This window comes from Pan troglodytes, chromosome 19, assembly GCF_028858775.2.
Source record: "Pan troglodytes isolate AG18354 chromosome 19, NHGRI_mPanTro3-v2.0_pri, whole genome shotgun sequence".
Classification (NCBI taxonomy): domain Eukaryota; kingdom Metazoa; phylum Chordata; class Mammalia; order Primates; family Hominidae; genus Pan; species Pan troglodytes.
In genome coordinates, this window is record NC_072417.2 from 10,539,441 (window position 1) to 10,561,168 (window position 21,728).

At 40.2% G+C, this 21,728-nt stretch overlaps 1 long non-coding RNA gene across 1 annotated transcript; it reads right to left on the reverse strand.

The window, feature by feature from the left end:
• Window positions 1-499: 499 nt before the first annotated feature.
• On the reverse strand, window positions 500-20,992 carry LOC134808934 (uncharacterized). The gene is made up of 3 exons (XR_010153185.1): window positions 20,905-20,992; window positions 19,533-20,443; window positions 500-586 (listed from the first exon to the last, which is right to left on the reverse strand). It is a non-coding gene; the product is annotated as an uncharacterized LOC134808934 (long non-coding RNA).
• Window positions 20,993-21,728: the final 736 nt, after the last annotated feature.

The window sequence follows — 21,728 nt, forward strand, 5'->3', positions numbered from 1 at the left end:
TTTTTTTTTTTTTTTTTTTTTTTTTTTTTTTTGGTAGAGATGACATCTTGCTATATTGCCCAGGCTAATTTTGAGCTCTTGGCCTCAAGCAATCCTCTCATCCCGGCCTCCCAAAGTGCTGGGATTACAGGCATGAGCCACCATACCCAGTCAACAATTTTTAAAATGGCTTTATATTTTACCTTACCTACTTTATGGGATTAGATTAGTTAGTTTAAATTATTTACTATTCATAATCACACTGAAATTTTATAGAAGAAACATTGCATATCATTCCACAATGGCTTTAGTTTGTTTCACAAAATGACATCGCCTTAAATTGATGTATTTAGTATAAACCACCACAGCCTCCCAATAACACTCTAGCTAAAACTAGGACATTAATGTCAACAAAGGTTGGCGTGTGCACTTTCCTGTGAGTGGTCTCTGAGTCTCACATATTGCATATATACCAGAAAAGTGAATATCTCAATTTAACACTTACATCTCAACTCTACATCTGTAGCATCAAATCTGCAGAGATCTGTATCTGGATGACATAGCTCCCGCTCAGCATTCAATGCTTCTTGACACAGTAAAATTCCATCTGTTAAATTTAAAGATTGGCAAGAAGTGAAATGCAGGTGCAACTGGAAAGACTCAAGTATTTTGCTTTAATGTTAATATTCATTCTACAAAGCACTCTGTAACCAATTTCTCTTTATGGTATCATCACCCTTTAGGTAACCCTATCTCTCTCTCTCTCTCTCTCTCTCTCTCACACACACACACACACACACACACACCACTCAAATAGAGACAGAGAAAAACAGAACAAAACAACTATGCCAATGTTTCAGAATTTTAATCATATCTCCATAATGACAGGCAAGCCCCAAAGCCAATCCTTCATAGGAGTAAAAAAATTGCCCTAATGTTGGGACTCAGAGTCTACTATTTGAAGGACAGTTGTACATGTGTCCAATACAAGATATGGTGCCCCTTAAACGTGGAAGGTGGATCTTCCCTGGAACTGCTTTCTCTGGAGCCTTCCCAAATTGTGCTTGTTGGTCGGCCATGGTGGCTCACACCTGTAATCCCAGGCATGGGCTGGCCTTTGGGAGGCCAAGGAGGGTGGATCACCTGAGGTCAGGAGTTCAAGATGAGCCTGGCCAACATGGTGAAACCCCGTCTCTATTAAATATACAAAAATTATCTGGGCGTGGTGGCATGCATCCATAATCCCAGCTACTAGGGAGGCTGAGGCAGGAGAATTGCTTGAACCCAGGAGGTGGAGGTTGCAGTGAGCAAAGGTCACGCCACTTCACTCCACGCTGGGTTACAGAGCGAGACTCCATCTCAAAAAAAAAAATTGTGCCTGTGTTTTTGTTTTCTTTTCCCCAAGCCCCCCATTATAAGACTTGAAGGTAGACTAGGAGTCCTTTCTGCCCATACCACTTGCAGACAATTCTCCCTCTGACCTTCCTAAATACCCAAGCTTTGACTCTCATGTCAAATGGCACCCCTCACTGTTCCAGCTTGTTACAATCACCTACAGACACTGTAGGTGAGCCCTGAGGATGCCCTGCCCCTCAACCCCTGAAGATTCTGGCTCTGAGCTCACTGTCATTCTCTGTCATGTAAATATTCACTTTTATTTGCTTCTCAGTTTCTTGATCTCTTCTTATTGATGACTTTGAAGGAGAACTTTGATGAAAAACAACCTTTGCCACCACTCTTCAAAAGAAGTATTACCATTACTAATGATGATAACGTTTCCTTGTCTTCATTTCAAGTGGTCCACTCACCAACCATCATCCCTATCTGTCCAGCTCACTTCTTTTCATATTTCTACTCTAACAATATTTCAGCTGCGCCAGCTTCTACAAGCCCAGGATCCTAAATTATTTTCAGTTATTTCCCTCACCTATCTTGTCTTCATTTCCTTTATTAGAGATGTCAGACAAGCAATCACTCCCTGGCCATGCTCATACTTCTCCATACTCTCATGGCAAAAACTCTAGAAAATAAATCCCTTCACTTACTCTAGCCTGTATCTGTGCAGCTGAATGAGTGAAGAAATCATGCAGATTTCACTTTGTCCACAATCATGCAGACTGAAATGACTTCGTATTCATGACTACTCACTCCATTGGCATCAGGGTGACCCTCATTCTTTCCTTTTCCGCATTCCTAGACAACTATTCAAAGCTTTCTATTCCCTCTTTTAACTTCCAGCTCTTCCTTCCCTATTGTCATTCTCAGCTCACCACCTTGCTTCACATTTCATTGGGAAAATGAGAGAAATCAGAAGAAAACTTACAAGTCGCATCATCAATCTCACTGGCCAGCTGTCCACACGCTTTGCCCCCTGTAGGAGCGGGTCAACTCTCCATGCCCTTCTCTGGATGACGTCTTCCATTTAGACAGAAATTTCATCTCTGCTCGGCTATTTAAGGAATCATGCTGCCAATTTCCTCTCCTCTCATTTACAACGATGTGTTCTCTTTCTCTACAAGATCATTTCCTTCAGGATGGCCAAAACTTCATCCATCTTAGAAAAACATTCTCCTGATCCGACAACCTTCTCCAACTAACTTCTCAAAGTTCTGCCTATTCTCACACTGACTCAAACACCAGTTCTTTCCCCTCCTATTCTCTCTTGAATCTATGTCAATAACAGTTTTTTTAATTCCATTTTATCTATTTTAAAGTGTACAAGTAGGCTGGGCAGAGCGGCTCACAACTGTAATCCCAGCACTTGGGAGGCCGAGGCAGGTGGATCACTTGAGTTCAGGAGTTCGAGACCAGCCTGGCCAACATGGTGAAACCCCATCTCTACTAAAAATACAAAAATTAGCAAGGCATGGTGGCACATGCGTGTAATCCCAGCTAGGAAATCTGAGGCAGGAGAATTGCTTGAACCCAGGAGGCGGAGGTTGCAGTGAGCCGAGATCGCACCACTGCACTTTAGCCTGGGCAACAGAGTGAGAGTCCAACTCAAAAAAAAAAAAAAAAAAAGGCCGGGCACAGTGGCTCATGCCTGTAATCCCAGCATTTTGGGAGGCTGAGGCAGATGGATCACCTGAGGTCAGGAGTTCAAGATCAGCCTGGCCAACATGGCGAAACTCCGTCTCTACTAAAAATACAAAAATTAGCCAGGTGTGGTGTTGCATGCCTGTAGTCCCAGCTACTCAGGAGGCTGAGACAGGAGAATCAATTGAACCCGGGAGGCAGGGTTGCAGTGAACTGAGATCGTGCCACTGCACTCCAGCTTGGGCAACAAGAGCGAAACTCTGCTTCAACAACTACAACAAAAAACTGTAGAAGTCAGTGGCTTTTATTAAATTTGAAATGTTGTGCAATCATCAAACTACCTAATTCCAAGACATTTTCATCACTTGTACCCATCAGTCACTTCACCATTCTCTCTTCTGCCCCCTACCCTGGCAGCCACTACATCTGCTTTCTATCTCTATGGATTTGCCAACTCTGCTATTTCACATAAATGGAATCATGCAGGCTGTAGCCTTTGTGCTTGGTTCGTTTCACTCAGCAAAATGTTTTTGAGGTTCATCCATGTTGTAGCATGGATCAGTATTTTATCCCTTATTTGTTTGTTTGTTTTTTCATCACCTTTACCACTCCCCTGAAACTGCATATATCAAGATTGACCTCTATATTGCTAAATCTCATATTTAATTTTTTTCATCAACATATTTGACATATCAGTAATATTAGACAGAGCTGATCCCTCCCTTTTTCTTGAAATATTTTCTTCACCAGGCTTTTGCATAAAACTCTTTTCTGGTTTTCTGATTGTGTTACCACCTATTTTTTTCTCAGTCTCTCTTGTGGTTTTCCCTCATCTGCTCAACATGAGACTGCCTGGAAGCTCAGTCCCTCCATCTCTTCTCCTCTCTACACACCCACAACCTTGTTAATATCACCTAGTAACATGCTATTAAACCCTTTCCTAAATGCTGGGGACTTATAAAATTATACCTCAGGCCCAAAATTTTTGTGGACTCCAACTCTACACTCCAGCAGTATCCTGATACTGACTTAAGCCTCTTCCCTCGGGTCACAGAAATAGGTCTAAATCTTGAAACCACCTTTGCAAAAGTATGACTGAGACAGCGAAAGAGATCTAATATAATCGACTCCACCTTGCTTCTAACTTCCAAGCTGTCCTTGCTCATTCCTGGGTGGAGACTGGACTAACTTTGGGAGGAACTTAGTTTATAGTTTAAACAAGGATGGTAACAGCCCTTTCCCAAAGCAGACCTCTTTCTTCTCTGGGGACTAGATTGCCTTTGTAGGACTAACATTAGCCACAAGAATAGAAATTATAGTTTAGGAGTCATGCAGCTGGAGGCTACAAGATTCTGACCCTCCCTAAACTGCTTCTAAGATCAGTGCTTGACATATTTCACAGAACCTGCACTTGATGGATCAACTGGCACCATCCAGGTCAATAAATTGGCTCATCTGATCTTGTGGCCTCAACCCAGGAACCGACTGAGCACAAGAAGACAGCTCCGACTTCCTATGATTTCATCTCTGACCAGTCAGCACTCCTGGCTCACTGGCTTCCCCCCACCCACCAAGTTATCCTTAAAAACTCTGATCCCTGAATGCTCAGCGAGACTGATTTGCGTGATAATATAACTCCAGTCTCCCACATAGCCGGCTCTGCATGAATTACTCTTTCTTTATTGCAATTCCCATCTTGATGAATTGGCTCTGCCCAGGCAGCTGGCAAGGTGAACCCCTTGGGTGGTTACCATCTCAATAAACTTCTGATTTTTCTCAACGTAAACTTTCCCTTCCCACAGCCTTTCTTATCCCAGTTAATGAAACTCCATCCTTCTAGTTAAGGCGAGAAATTTGGGGTCTTCCAAGACTCATCTCTTTCTCTCTCTCTCACCAAACATGCAATCCATCAGCAAATTTCTGCATTATCAATAAAACACATCCAGAATCCAACTACATCTTACGACCTCCACTACTACTACCAACTCTGGCTCAGGAAACATCATCTCTTTCCTGATCATCTTAGTAACTTCTTAATTTGTCTTTCTGTCCTTGTCCCTGCTCCACTATAATCTCGAGGGTCAGATCATGTCTCCTCTCCTTAAAGCCCTTCCATGGGTTTTCATCCTACATGAAGTAAACATCAATGCCTTACTATGACCTTCCTCATATAAACCAAAGCCTCTTTCCTCAAGGCCTCTGCATTTATAGCTGGATATATAAATAAAAAAATTAAATCCTAAGCCCCCAACCATCTGAATGGACTCCTCCTCTCATCTACAGACATTCCGAAGTTAACCTGTAAAACTAGTTCAGGCCATGATGGGAAAGTGAAGCCAGACATGCCTCATTATACCCTCCTCCCTTTTGCAATTACTGGTAGAACAAACTAAGTATGATAAGAAACATCTACAGTCTATTATCTCTGAAGCTTGCTATCTGGAGGCTTCATCTACGTGGTAAAACCTTGGTCTCTACGAGCTCTTATTGTAACCTAGACATCACTTTCTATTGATTCCAGGTCTTCAGATAATAACTCAACCAATGGTCAACCAGAAAATCTATGAATCTACCTATGACCTGGAAGCCCCCTCTTCCAGTTGTTCTGCCTTTCTAAACTCAACCAATGTACATCTTGCATTCATTGATTGATATTTTATGTCTCCCCAAATTGTGTAAAACCAACTTGTAGCCCAACTACCTTGGGCACCTGTTCTCAGGATCTCCTGAGGACTGTGTCATGAGCCATTGATCACTCATGTTTGGCTCAGAATAAATCTCTTTTAATATTTTACAGAGCTTGACTCTTTTTGTCAACATATGTAATATTCACATGGCTTATTTCCTCTATTGTTTGGCTATTTTTCTCAGATTATATGTTTTAATGTGACCATACTGACTATTTAAACATCACCATCTCATCCTCATTTCTAGAACTTCTTATCACAGTTTTTTGTTTTACTGTTCTCCATAGCAAATATCACCACTTGACATAAACTATATTTTTTATTTATTTGCTTAGTATCATTTTTCTCCCTGACTAAATTGTAAGCTTGGTGAACGCAATGATTACTATTTGCTTTTTCACTGCTATCACACGACTATCTAAAAAACTTATTGGCATAATAGGTGCTCAATGTATACTTGTTTGATAAATGAATAAATGGCCTAAGAACAACCTGATGAAAAATTTTAAAACATTGTAGACTCAATATACATCATGTTCACTTTTATTTGTGATAAAACTGAAGCAATTGGTTATGGAAATGATTTATGAATGCATCCACAATCTGGTTTCTCATAATGGGAGTTTACAAATGATGAATATGCAAATCCTCTTGAATGTAAGATGCACTGAAAACAAAGCTGCATATGCAATTAAGGGAATGTTGGCAATAAATGAAGCTAAGATTGCACAATAACGATTACCATGAAACAATTAAAACTGTAATTTTTGTAGATTCATATAATAGCTACAAATCTTCTGTCCCTAGAGCTACATAACTAAATATTGGCCATAGTTCAGTTAAATGTTGCATATTATCTCTAATTCATCACTATTTACACAAGACAAAAAAAAAACCCAGAAGCACTGTAAACAAAAATAGCAAAACAGTTGAGTACAAATTGCATGGAATTAAAAATGTAGCTTTTGTCAAATGTATTACATTTCTTTCACCAGTGTCTACCACTTTAACTACCTTTGGCCTGAAAACTGGAATTTACAACCATAAAACCAGTGGTATATGAGTAAGTATTTTGGCCTGGTATGCATAAATTGTCAATTAATAAATCTGGACAGCTATTTTTATTTTAGTGCATTCAATCCCAGAGCTCAAAGCTATTTAAAAATGTCAGTTATTTATACTCATATTAATTCTCCCTTCTTCCCTCTCTCCTCTCACTCTTTCTTTCTTTCATTCTTTCTTTTTTTTTTTGAGACAGAGTCTCACTCTGTTGCCCAGGCTGGAGTGCAGTGGCACAATCTCAGCTCACTGCAACCTCTGCCTCTCAGGTTCAAGCGATTCTCCTGCCTCAGCCTCCCCAGTAGCTGGGACTACAGGGGCCCACGACCACGCCTGGCTAATTTTTGTATTTTTAGTAGAGATAGGGTTTTGTCATGTTGGCCAGGTTGAGGCTGGTCTCGAACTCCTGACCTCAGGTGATCTGCCCACCTCAGCCTCCCAAAGTGCTGAGATTACAGGTGTGAGCCACTGTGCCCAACTCTCTTTCTCTTATTCTTACATTGTACCACAATCTGGCAGTACAATATTATTTTAGGGGTTTTCAAATCCTCCATCAATGATACATGATTAGTGGAATACGGCTTTGCCAACCATTTCAAGGTGTCTGTACCACTGAAGTCACATGTCTAGGGCCTGCCATCCTTCCAATCTTATCTTGCACAAACAGATTAAATGAAATTGTCCAGACTCTCTCAGAGGGTAGAAAATGAAGTCCAAGTCTCAAGGCCATTGTGGTAAAAGTTATAATTGACATCCAGTTTTTACTCCAGAGGTTTTAGACAATGTGTCAGTTATCCTTATTTGTAGTGGATTTCAAGGAAGGAACAGTTACTGTCTCTTAAAAGAGAACTAGAAGCTACTAAAATAAAAAAGGTCCTTAGTTATTTAACTGGGTAATATATATGCATCATTCAGATTCTAATAAAGGGATGATTGGTATATTTGAGGGCTTTACAAATGATACTTAGGCAAAGTCCTGAAAAGCCAATCTAAAAATATTCACAGAATATTCAAAATATTCTGATTGTGAGCCACAGCATGAAATCGTTATACAAAATTATAATCAGCTGTTTCTTTAAGAATCAGTGTTATTCAAGAATCAGTGATTAAACATGTTCTTATTTAATCACAATAGCAAGGCTTGATTTTTTTTTTCATACTAGCTACTTTGGTAAAATCTAAAGTGATCCTCTTTTCAATAAATGTACAATAAAATTTCATATCTTGGAAGGGGCAGAGGTTAGAACGGTATTGTTTGAAAATCTGGAAATAGGCTAAACAATTTCTTTCATATTAAAAATTAGTTTTATTGTCCAATTTGCAAAGTGTTCAGAAACTGTGAACATACCTAATACTAAGCAGTTTTATAAATAAAATAGCTTATATGTATTTTTTTCGTTTTTCTTTTGTTTGAGATGGGATCTCACCCTGTCACCCAGGCTGGAGTGCAGTGCCGTGATCTCAGCTCACTGCAACCTCTGCCTCCTGGGTTCAAGCAATTCTCCCATCTCAGCCTCCCCAGTAGCTGGGATTACAGGTATGTGCCACCACATCTGGCTAATTTTTATATTTTTAGTAGATACAGGGTTTCACCATGTTGCCCGGGTTGGTCTCGAACTCCTGACTTCATGATATATTTTTAGAGTAAAGAGAAATATATATGGTAAATAATAGTTTCATTTTCATAAATAACGGTATAATAAATAAGCCATATATTATAAACTTCCTCATCTCAGAATTTTTCAACTGTAAAGTTGGTCATTTCATTTTCAAATTTATTTATAAATTTACATATGGTAAAGTTCCTATTTTCCAGTATTCAGCTCTATGAGTTGTTTTTTACTTTTTAAAAAAAAGCTTTTATTTTAACTTCGGGGTGCATATGTGGGTTTGTTATATAGGTAAATTCGTGTCATGGGGGTCTGTTATACAGATTATTTGGTCACCCAGAGTATAGACCTCCTCTTGGGTGTCTCTAGACACCTCCTCTCCAAGAAGAGGGAGCACGTGGGAAAGTCCCAGCGTCAGTCAGGAGGCAGAGGAAGAGGAGTGAAATGTGGGTAAGAAACTTTCTTCTGGTTTCTAGGAGAAGAAGCAGGGGAGGCAGGGTAAGCAAGCCTAGGACTGGCTAGTTTTAATGATGTCAGCAGGCCCTAGAACATAGAAGCTGTTTCTAGTTGTCTGGAACTTGGTTATTATGGGCTAAATCATGCCTCCCAAAATTCTTATGTTGAAGTGTTAACGCAAAGTACTACTGAAAGTGACTGTATTGGAAATACAGCCTTTATAGAGCTAACTAAGGTAAAATGAGGTAACCAGGGTGGCCCTAATCCAATATGGCTGGGGTACTTAAACTAGAGTTTAGGTCATTGTCAGGTATAGAATGACCATGTGAAGACACAGGGAGAAAACAGCCATCTATAAGCCAAGAAGAAAGGACACAAAACTCAATCAATCCTGCTGACATTTTGAACTTGGATGTCCGGCCTCAATAATCAAGAAAAAATAAATTTCTATTGTTTGAGTAACACAGTCTGAGGTACTTTGTTATGGCAGCCATAATAGACTAATATACTAGCCCTGGTGTGTGTAGGGCAGGTGCATTATGGCCCACGTATGTGAAAAGAAGTCTTTTTAGGAAATCTAAATATCATTTTTTTTCCAGGACAGAGTCTTTTTTTGTCACCCAGGCTGGAGTGCAGTGGTGCCATCTCAGCTCACTGCAACCTCCACCTCCCAGGTTCAACCCTCTGGAGTAGCTGGGATTACAGCGGCACGCCATCATGCCCAGCTAATTTTTGTATTTTTAGTAGAGATGGGGTTTCACCATGTTGGCCAGGCTGGTCTTGAACTCCTGACCTCAAGTGATCTGTCCACCTCAGCCTCCTAAACAATCATTTCTATAAACCAAAAAGACTTACCACAAGACGGCTATGTTACAATTTAAGTCCACTCATTTTCTTTAAGTCCACTCATTTCTAAATACAATATTTCTGCTATAATATGGCAAAAGTACCTGTATGTCTATTAAAATATGGGAAATGCTTGGCCCAGATTAATTCATCTTCAATAAAGCCTCATTATATAGTTTGAGGACTTAGCTTCATTTTTCATACTAAAACAAAAACCTAGAAATAATATAATATTCTTAGCACAAATGTAAGTACTGTTAAAAACATCTTCCCTTGATATTTTATTTAAATCTGCTTTTTTATGGAATAGAGCATATGTATCTCACAAGGAAGAAGAAATAATCCAAAATCTCAAATATTTGGCATTTGAATAACTGCACATGTTCTTTGTTCAATCATTTGGTCAATCTATATTTATTAAGTGCTTGTTCTGTTCTAGGGTCCACAAATGAATTAGACAGGGTAGGAACTATGCCTCAAGGCACTTAGAATTTAGTCATGGAGATAAATCAATACACGTGTGTCTGTGTGTGTGTGTCTGTGTGTGTGTGTGTGTGTAGGGGGTGGTAGTGGCAATGTGGAGGGATAGTCTATACGGGAAAATTCCCTGCACAAGAAACCTCAACTCACAAGAAACTTTTGCTCAGAAACCTGAGCATAAATGGTGGAAGGACATATCAAAAACAAAGAAAAGAAAGAAAGAAAAGGAAGGAACAAAGAAGGCAGAAGGGAGAAGAAGGAAGAAAAAGGAAAGGAGAGGAAGAAGGCAAGGGAGGTGGAGGAAGGAGGAAGGAGAAATGTAGGAGGAGGACAGAGGGGAGAGGAATGGGGAGAAAAGAGGGAAGAGAGGGTGGGGAGGATAGGGAGAGGATGAAGGAGAGGAAAAATGAGAAGAAGAAGAAAAAGAAAAGTCATGGAATGAGGCTTTCGGGCAGAGGAAAAGAGGTTTGCATAATACCCAAGAATTAGAGGACACTGTGTTGCTGAACTCACAAGTAATTTGTTTTGACCAGAGTATGGGATTCTTGGGGGAATTGTGAAGGAAGACATTGGACTACTGAAAAAGAGCAGTATCATGAGGAGCTAATATCATGATAAAATATTTGAATTCTGTCCTGGAGGCAGTAACACTTATTGATGGATCTATGAGAAGTGGAGACCTGGCCATAGGTGTCTGTTATAAAGTATAATCTGTTGGAAGTAGATTGTTGAGTAGAATACATTAAAATTGGAAGAAAAAAAATATCCCATAGGGGGAAAAAAATGTGGGCTGGAACAAAGTCAGGGTTGGATAAATAGTAGTAATAAATAAGAGGAGAAAATTTAAGAAATAAGGTAGGACATTCCCTCCATAATATTTTTTAGCCAAATTGATATAAAGGTGAAAAAAAGAGAAGAATATGTAAAAATTACTCTTAACTTTTTGAGTGAGAAAAAACAACTGCCAATGACTAACAGAGGGAATGAACGAGAGGGAACAGATTTTGAAAGAAAGTTGGAGTTTACTTCTAAACATTGTTGATTTCCAGTTTCTGTAGCAAATATATTTGCTTATTCCACTCATCAATCTGTTCTCCTTACTTACCTCTATTCCAAAGGCTAAAAGCTAAATATTCAGTTTTGTTAGCCTGCCTAGCAAATAAAGTTACCCAGATAAAATAGTCAAGCCAATGATATGGCCAAAAACATTCCCCCTTCTTATTTCGACCGTCTTCCTGCCCAAAATGAACGTGGAAATATCTACACCGTTATCTAAATCAACGTGGAAATATGTACACCGCTATCTGTATAAACGTGGAAATATCTACACCGCTGACTGTATAAACGTGGAAATATCTACACCGCTATCTGTATAAACATGGAAATATCTACACCACTGTCTCTATAAACGAGGAAATATCCACACCGCTATCTCTATAAACGTGGAAATATCTACGACGCTGTCTCTATAAACTTGGAAATATCTACACCGCTATCAGTATAAACGTGGAAATATCTACACCACTGTCTCTATAAATGTGGAAATATCTACACCGCTATCTGTATAAACTTGGAAATATCTACACCGCCGTCTCTATAAACGTGGAAATATCTACACCGCTATCTGTATAAACATGGAAATATCCACACCGCTGTCTCTATAAATGTGGAAATATCTACAACGCTATCTGTATAAACGGGGAAATATCTACACCGCTATCTGCATAAACGTGGAAACACCTACACCGCTATCTGTATAAACGTGGAAATAGCTACACAGCTATCTCTATAAACCTGGAAATAGCTACACCGCTATCTCTATAAACGTGGAAATATCTACATCGCTTGCTCTATAAACTTGGAAATATCTACATGGCTATCTCTATAAACGTGGAAATATCTACAAGACTATTAGTACAAACGTGGAAATATCTACACTGATCTCTCTATAAACGTCGAAACATCTACATCACTATCTGTGTAAACGTGGAAATATCTACACCGCTATCTCTATAAATGTGGAAATATCTACACGGCTATCTCGATAAACGTGGAAATATCTACACCGCTATCTATAAACGTGGAAATATCTACACGGCTATCTCTATAAACGTGGAAATATCTACACCACTAAGTCCATAAACGTGGAAATATCTACACGGCTATCTCTATAAATGTGGAAATATCTACACCGCTATCTCTATAAACGTGGAAATATCTACACGGCTATCTCAATAAACGTGGAAATACCTACACCGCTATCTCTATAAACGTGGAAATATCTACACGGCTATCTGTATAAACGTGGAAATATCTACACCAATATCTGAATAATTGTGGAAATATCTACACCACTACCTCCATAAACGTGGAAATAACTACACTGCTATCCGTATAAACGCGGAAATATCTCCAACGCTATCTGTATAAACGTGGAAATATCTACACCGCTATCTGTATGAATGTGGAAATATCTACATCGCTATCTCTATAAACGTGGAAATATCTACAACGCTGTCCCCATAAAAGTGGAAATATCCACACCGCTATCTGTATAAACGTGGAAATATCTACACGATAGTCTCTGTAAACATGGAAATATCTACCCCGCTATCTGTATAAACTGGGAAATATCTACACCGCTCTCTCTATAAACGTGGAAATATCTACACCGCTATATCTATAAAAGTGGAAATTTCTACACCGCTGTCTCTATAAACGTGCAAATACCTACACCGCTATCTCTATGAACTTGGAAATATCTACACCGCTGTCTCTGTAAATGTGGAAATATCTACACTGCTATCTGTATAAACGGGGAAATATCTACACCGCTGTCTGTATAAACATGGAAATAGCTACACCGCTATCTGTATAAACGTGGAAATATCTACACCACTATCTGTATACACGTGGAAATATCTACACCGCCATCTCTATAAACGTGGAAATATCTACACCACTATCTCTATAATCGTGGAAATATCTACACCGCTATCTGTATAAACGTGGAAATATCTACACCGCTATCTGTATAAACGTGGAAATATCTCCACCGCTGTCTGTATAAACGTGGAAATATCTACACCGCTATCTGTGTAAACATGGAAATATCTACACTGTTGACGGTATAAACGTGGAAATATCTGCACTGCTATCTGTATAAACGTGGACATCTCTACACTGCTATCTCTATTAACGTGGAAATATCTACACCGCTATCTCTATAAACGTGGAAATATCTACAACACTGTCTCTATAAACTTGGAAATATCCACACCACTATCAGTATAAACGTGGAAATCTCTACACCGCTGTCTCTATAAACGTGGAAATATCTACACAGCTATCTGTATAAACTTGGAAATATTTACACCGCTGTCTCTATAAACGTGGAAATATCTACACCGCTATCTGTGTAAACATGGAAATATCCACACCGCTGTCTCTATAAATGTGGAAATATCTACACTGCTATCTGTATAAACGGGGAAATACCTACACCGCTATCTCTATAAACGTGGAAATATCTACACCGCTATCACTATAAACATGGAAATATCTACACCGCTACCTCTATAAATGTGGAAATAACTACACCGATATCTGTATAAACGGGGAAATATCTACACCGCTATCTGTATGAACGTGGAAATATCTACACCGCTTTCTCTACAAACGTGAAAATATCTACCCCGCTATCTGTATAAACGTGGAAATATCTACACCGCTATCTCTATAAACGTGGAAATATCTACACGGCTATCTCTATAAACGTGGAAATATCTACACGGCTATCTCTATAAACGTGGAAATATCTACACCGCTATCTCTATAAACGTGGAAATATCTACACGGCTATCTCTATAAACGTGGAAATATCTACACCGCTGTCTACAAACATGGAAATATCTACACCGCTATCTGTATAAACATGGAAATATCTACACCGCTGTCAGTATAAACGTGTAAATATCTACACCGCTATCTGTATAAACGTGGAAATATCTCCACCGCTGTCTGTATAAACGTGGAAATATCTACACCGCTATCTCTATAAACGTGGAAATATCTCCACCGCTGTCTGTATAAACGTGGAAATATCTACACCGCTATCTGTATAAACGTGGAAATATCTACACCGCTGACTGTATAAACGTGGAAATCTCTACCCGCTATCTTTATAAACGTGGAAATATCTACACTGCTGTCTCTATAAATGTGTAAATATCTACCCCGCTATCTCTATAAACGTGGAAATATCTACAACGCTGTCTCTATAAACATGGAAATATCTACACCGCTATCATTATAAACGTGGAATTATCTACACCACTGTCTCTATAAACGTGGAACTATCTACACCGCTATCTGTATCAACTTGGAAATATCCACACCGCTGTCTCTATAAATGTAGAAATATCTACACCGCTATCTGTATAAACAGGGAAATATCTACACCGCTATCTGTATAAACGTGGAAACAGCTACACCGCTTTCTGTATAAACGTGGAAATAGCTACAGAGCTATCTGTATAAACGTGGAAATAGCTAAACCGCTACCTCTATAAACGTGGCTATATCTACACCGCTATGTCTATAAACATGGAAATATCTACACCGCAGTCTGTATAAACATGGAAATATCTACACCACTATTGGTATAAACCTGGAAATATCTACACCGCTGACAGTATAAACATGGAAGTATCTACACCGCTATCTGTATAAACATGGAAATATCTACATCGCTGTCTCTATAAACATGGAAATATCTACACCGCTATCTGTATAAACGTGGAAATATCTACACTGCTGTCTCTATAAACGTGGAAATATCTACACCGCTATCTCTATAAACGTGGAAATATCTACATCGCTGGCTCTATAAACTTGGAAATATCTACACCGCTATCAGTATAAACGTGGAAATATCTACACCACTATCTCTATAAACGTGGCAATATCTACACCGCTACCTCTATAAACATGGAAATATCTACACTGCTATCTGTATAAATGTGGAAATATCTACACCGCTACCTCTATAAACGTGGAAATAACTACACCACTATCTGTATAAACGTGGAAATATCTACATGACAATCTGTATAAACGTGGAAATATCTACAACGCTATCTCTTTAAACGTGGAAATAGCTACACCAGTATCTGTGTAAATGTGGAAATATCTACACCGCTATCTCTATAAACGTGGAAATATCTACAGCGCTCTCTGTATAAACGTGGAAATATCAACTCCGCTATCTCTATAAACGTGTTAACATTTACACCGCCATCTGTATAAACATGGAAATATCTAAACCGCTATCTCTATAAACGTGGAAATATATACACCGCTATCTGTATAAACATGGAAATATCTACACCGCTATCTCTATAAACATTGAAATACCTACACCGCTATCTGTATAAACATGGAAATATCTACACCGCTATCTGTATAAACATGCAAATATCTACACCGCTGTCTCTATAAACATGGAAATATCTACACCGCTTTCTCTATAAACATGGAGATATCTACACCGCTATCTGTATACACATGGAAATATCTACGCCGCTGCCTCTATAAACATGAAAATATCTACACCGCTATCTGTATACACATGGAAATATCTACACCGCTGTCTCCATAAACATGAAAATATCTACACCGCTATCTCTATAAACGTGGAAACATCTACACCGCTGTCTCTATAAACATGGAAATATCTACACCGCTATCTCTATAAACGTGGAAACATCTACACCGCTGTCTCTATAAACATGGAAATGTCTACACCGCTATCTCTATAAACGTGGAAATATCTACACAGCTGTCTCTGTAGACATGGAAATATCTACACCGCTGTGTCTATAAACCTGGAAATATCTACATCGCTGTCTCTATAAACGTGGAAATATCTACACCGCTATCTCTATAAACGTGGAAGTATCTACACCGCTATCTCTATAAACGTGGAAATGTCTACACAGCTGTAAGTATAAACGTGGAAATATCTACACCGCTATCTGTATAAACATGGAAATATCTACACCGCTATCTCTATAATCGTGGAAATATCTACAGCACTATCTGTATAAACGTGGAAATATCCATACCGCTATCTAAACGTGGAAATATCTACACCGCTATCTGTATAAACGTGGAAATATCTACACTGCTATCTCTATAAACATGGAAATATCTGCACCGCTATCTGTATAAACGTGGAAATATCTACACCGCTATCTCTGTAAGCGTGGAAATATCTACACCGCTATCTGTATAAACATGGAAATATCTACACCGCTATCTCTGTAAACGTGTAAACATTTACACCGCTATCTGTATAAGCCTGGAAATATTTACACCGCTATCTCCATAAACATAGAAATATCTACACCGCTATCTCAATAAACATGGAAATATCTGCACCGCCATCTGTATAAACATGGAAATATTTACACAGCCATCTCTGTAAACATGGAAATATCTACACCGCCATCTCTATAAACATGGAAATATCTACACCGCTATCTCTATAAACATGGAAGTATCTACACCGCTATCTCTATAAACATGGGAATATCTACACCGCAATCTCTATAAACATGGAAATATCTTCACCGCTATCTCTATAAGCATGGAAATATTTACACCGCTATCTGTATAAACTTGGAAATATTTACACCGCTATCTCTATAAACATGGAAATATCTACACCGCTATCTGTATAAACTTGGAAATATCTACAGCGCTGTCTCTATAAACATAGAAATATCTACCCTGCTATCTGTATAAACATGGAAATATCTACACCGCTGTCTGTATAAACATGGAAATATCTACACCGCTGTCTGTATTAACATGGAAATATCTACACCGCTATCTGCATTAACATGGAAATACCTACACCGCTGTCTCTATAAACATGGAAATATCTACACAGCTGTCTCTCTAAACGTGGAAATATCTACACCGCTGTCTCTATAAACGTGGAAATATCTACACCGCTATCTCTCTAAACGTGGAAATATCTACACCGCTGTCTCTATAAACGTGGAAATATCTACACCGCTGTCTCTATAAACGTGGAAATATCTGCACCGCTGTCTCTATAAACGTGGAAATATCTACACCACTGTCTCTACAAACGTGGAAATATCTACACCGCTATCTGTATAAACGTGGAAATATCTACACCGCTATCTGTATAAACTTGGAAATATCTACACCGCTATGTCTACAAACGTGGAAATATCTACACCGCTATCTCTATAAACGTGGAAATATCCACACCGCTATCTGTATAAACGTGGAAATATCTACACTGCTCTCTCTATAAACATCGAAATGTCTACACCGCTATCTGTATAAACGTGGAAATATCTACACCGCTATCTCTATAAACGTGTAAACATTTTCACGGCTGTCTGTATAAACATGGAAATATTTACACCGCTATCTCTGTAAACATGGAAATATCTACACCGCTATCTCTATAAACATGAAAATATTTACACCGCTATCTGTATAAACATGGAAATATTTACACCGCTATCTCTATAAACATGGAAATATTTACACCTCTATCTCTATAAACATGGAAATATCTACACCCTAACCCTACCCCTAACCCTAACCCCTAACCCTGACCCTGACCCCGACCCCGACCCTACCCTACCCTGACCCTGACCCAACCCCTAACCCTGACCCTGACCCTGACCCTAACCCTAACCCTAACCTCTCACCCTCTGCACCCAGAGTGCTCGTGATGGGCAGCAGAGCCGGCCCCCATCTTCTCCGACCTCCTCCCCACCTCTCACCCTCTGCACCCAGAGTGCTCGTGATGGCCAGCAGAGCTCGCCCCCATCTCCTCTGACCTCCCACTTCTCTCTCTCTGCTAGTCCTCGAACATTTCTGATGTGGTCCCACCTTGGGACCCACATTGCTTCTCCTCTGCCTGGAGGGTTACCCACAGTTATCCACACAGTTCACTCCTGTCTTTCAGGTCTTTGTGCAAATATCACCTTCTCAGTGGAGACTACACCTTCAGGACTTAGGCTGTGCCTGGCACATAGTAGGTGCTCAGTAGACACTGGCTGTAGGAAGGAACTACAGGTTGAAATAAGGAGATCATTTCCCTGAGCTTCCGAAGCTCATATTAACTCACCATTTGTTGTTTACTGCTAATATTGAGCACTATCAGTAAAATACATAAAACCCTCTGCCAATCCAGGATGTGAAAATGACACTTTACTGTTTTAGTTTGTATTTCTCTGCTTACAAATGGAATACACACATTTTCATGTGCTGTTGGCTACTTATTCATTCAGAAAACTTATAACTGCTGGCTCTTTTTCATGTCCTTTATCAAGTTTGGATCATGTCATTTGCTGTTTTCTGTCTGATGTAAACTCTCAAAGTTTAAAGGGTATTGTCTTTTCCTGACACGTACATTGCGAATAATTTTCTGGCTTACATTTTGACTTTTAATTTCATTCACGATGTTTTTAATGAATAATTTTAATTTTTATGAATGCAAGTTAAAATAATTCTTTCATTGTGGTTCCTGACATGTCATGCAAATAAGGGTCTTCTCCTCCAAGAGCACAGAAATATTTGCCAATACTGTCCTTAAAATCGGTCACAGTTTCATTTTTTATATATGCCTTTTACTTCAATTGGGGCTTCATTTTACTGAATGCCCTATTTGAAGCAAGTTTCTCAGTTAATTCTTTTCTCAAAGTGCTAAGTATGGTAGATTGCAAACATAAATGGCCACATAATGCTCCCACCTCCTTTGCCTCCTCTCCCAGGAGGAGATAGTCTCCATCTTTCCACTCCTTAATCTGGGCTTGGCCATGTGACTTACACTGGCCAATGGGATATTAACAAGTCTGATGTGCACAGAGGCTGTAGAACGTGCACTGGGGCTTGGTCTCTCTTGCTGCCCTGGAGACCAGCTACCCCACGAAGGAAACAGAGCCAACCTGCTGCTTCCTGGAGGAGGACAGTCCCTCTGTCCCTCTGTCTCTGCCAACCAGTTAACCTGCTGCTTCCTGGAGGAGGACAGTCACTCTGTCTCTGCCAACCCAGTTGACCGCAGACATGCAGGTCTGCTCAGGTAAGACCAGCACAGTCCCTGCCCTGTGAGCCAAACCAAATGGTCCAGCCACAGAATTGTGAGCAAATAAGTGATGCTTAAGTCACTAAGATTTGGGCAAAAGCTGAGCATTTATCCCAATCCCAATACTGTTTGTCCTTCTGTTTATCTGTCTGTCCTTCTCTGCTCATTTAAAATGACCCCACTGCATCTAGTACATTTTTATAGGATCAGGGATGTGCTCTTGGATTTATGTCGTGTTCCCACCTCGAGGCAGCTTTGTAAGCTTCTGAGCACTTCCCAATTCCGGGTGACTTCAGGCGCTGGGAGGCCTGTGCATCAGCTGCTGCTGTCTGTAGCTGAGTTCCTTCACCCCTCTGCTGTCCTCAGCTCCTTCACCCCTGGGCCTCAGGAAATCAATGTCATGCTGACATCACTCTAGATCTAAAACTTGGGTTCTTGGACCAGGTGCGGTGGCTCACACCTGTAATCCCAGCACTTTGGGAGGCCGAGGCGGGTGGATCACAAGGTCAGGAGATCAAGAAGATCCTGGCTAACACGGTGAAACCCCGTCTCTACTAAAAATACAAAAAAATTAGCCGGGTGTGGTGGCAGGTGCCTGTAGCCCCAGCTACTCGGGAGGCTGAGGCAGGAGAATGGCGTGAACCTGGGAGGTGGAGCTTGCAGGGAGCCAAGATCACGCCACTGCACTCCAGACTGGGAGAGAGAGCGAGACTTTCTCAAAAAAAAAAAAAAAAAAAAACTTAGGTTCTTGGATGTTCGGGAAAGGGGGTTCTTTATCTAGGATCCTTGAAGCGCCCCCAAGGGCATCTTCTCAAAGTTGGATGTGTGCATTTTCCTGAGAGGAAAGCTTTCCCACATTATACAGCTTCTGAAAGTGTTACTTGACCCACAGATGTGAAGCTGAGGCTGAAGGAGACTGATGTGGTTTCTCCTCAGTTTCTCTGTGTGGCACCTGGTGGCAGCAGAGGTCAGCAAGGCAAACCCGAGCCCAGGGATGCGGGGTGGGGGCAGGTACGTCCTCTCTTGAGCTACAGCAGATTAACTCTGTTCTGTTTCATTGTTGTTGTTTAGTTTGCGTTTTGTTTCTCCAACTTTGTGCTTCATCCGGGAAAGCTTTGGATCACAATTCCCAGTGCTGAAGAAAAGGCCAAACTCTGGAAAAAATTTGAATATTTTGAGCCAAATGTGAGGACCACAACCTGTGAGAATGGAAAATACATCCTGGGACCCCAGACTCACTAAGCCAAAGGGAAAAGCCAAGCTGGGAACTGGCTTATGCAAACCTGCTTCCCATCTGGTTCCTAAATAAGATAGCTATTACACAAAGACAAAAAAGCTACATCCCTGCCTCTACCTCCATCGCATGTAAAATGTGTATTCAGTGAACGCTGACCAAAGACTGAAGAATGCAACCATTTGCCTCTGATTTACCCACACCCATTTTTTCCACTTCTTCCCCTTTCCCCAATACCCACACTTTTCCCCTTTACTTACTGAGGTCCCCAGACAATCTTTGGGAAAATCACGGACCACAGTTTTTCCTGTGGTTCTCTGTTCTTTTCTCAGGTGTGTCCTTAACCTTGCAAATAGATTTCTTGAAATGATTGAGACTCACCTTGGTTGTGTTCTTTGATTAGTGCCTGTGACGCAGCTTCAGGAGGTCCTGAGAACGTGTGCACAGTTTAGTCGGCAGAAACTTAGGGAAACGTAAGACCACCATCAGCACATAGGAGTTCTGCATTGGTTTGGTCTGCATTGGTTTGGTCTGGAAGGAGGAAAATTCAAAGTAATGGGGCTTACAGGTCATAGATAGATTCAAAGATTTTCTGATTGTCAATTGGTTGAAAGAATTATTATCTACAGACCTGCTATCAATAGAAAGGAGAGTCTGGGTTAAGATAAGAGACTGTGGAGACCGTGCATAGTTGCTTCCTGATCAGCTCTTTATTTGATTGAGAGTGAGGCAGGGAAGATTAGAGGGAAGCTTACAGTGGAATTCAGGGCTGAGGCTGCTATTCTTTTGCTCCTTGTAACTTCCTACAGTGTTGTCAGCATCCACATAATTCTCTGTGGGGTTGGTCTCAGAGCCAGGTTACCTTGTCTTAGGTCCAGTGGCACCCTGACTGGCTTGGTGTCCTTGAACAAGTTACCTAACCTCTCCATACATCAGTCCCTCAGCTGTAAAATTTAAAAAAAAAAAAGAAGAAGAGTACCTACTGTATAGCATTGATTTGAAGATTGAATGAGCTGGTATTATACGTTTAGAAGCAGTGCCTGACACGCAAAAGACTCTGAACAAATACTATCCTTTACTAATATCCTGTGTGTCTGTATCAGAGCTGGTGGGGTGGAGGGACAGAAAGAAGTGGGCTTGCTCTTGGGCTTGCTCTTGGGCTCACCCCTTATCCTCCAGTATGTTAGAGCTTCTTACAGTGGTTT